We start from the raw sequence: 708 nt of genomic DNA, 5'->3' as shown, positions 1-708 counted from the left end.
TAAGCCTCCGAGTGAGAGGGTTGCTCTTCACTCGGTAGGATTTTTATAACTTAGGCGAGTGCTTGGACTGCAGCTAAGCCTCCGAGTGAGAGGGTTGCTCTTCACTCGGTAGGATTTTTATAAACTTAGGCGAGTCCTTGGACTGCAGCTAAGCCCCCGAGTGAAAGGCTGGCTTACCACTCGGTAGGATTTTGATAAACTTAGGCGAGTCCTTGGACTGCAGCTAAGCCCCCGAGTGAAAGGCTGGCTTACCACTCGGTAGGATTTTGATAAACTTAGGCGAAACGGATTCGCAGCTAAGCCTCCGAGTGAGAGTCTGGCTCACCACTCGATAGGATTTTTACAAACTTAGGCGAAACGGATTCGCGGCTAAGCCACCCACTGAGGGGGAGTTTTTATGTGGGCAAAAATAAAAAGTGATGACACAATTATTTCTAAACCCATGAACTACAGAAGTACTTTATTGTAACTCATCCGAGTGATAAAACTTAAGTGTAAAATGGGCGGAGTAGCTCCGCGTTCCAAGCTCGGGGCTCGTCGATATTATGCTCGACGTTGTAAAGACGGTACGCCCCGTTGTGGAGAACCTTGGTGACGATGAAGGGGCCTTCCCAAGAAGGAGCAAGCTTGTGTGGTTTGTGCTGATCCACTCGGAGAACCAAATCCCCTTCCTGGAAGGCTCGACCTCTCACATTTCGGGCGTGGAAA

This window comes from Triticum aestivum, chromosome 6A (genome assembly GCF_018294505.1).
Source record: "Triticum aestivum cultivar Chinese Spring chromosome 6A, IWGSC CS RefSeq v2.1, whole genome shotgun sequence".
Taxonomy (NCBI): domain Eukaryota; kingdom Viridiplantae; phylum Streptophyta; class Magnoliopsida; order Poales; family Poaceae; genus Triticum; species Triticum aestivum.
Note: the sequence above shows the minus strand (reverse complement) of the source record.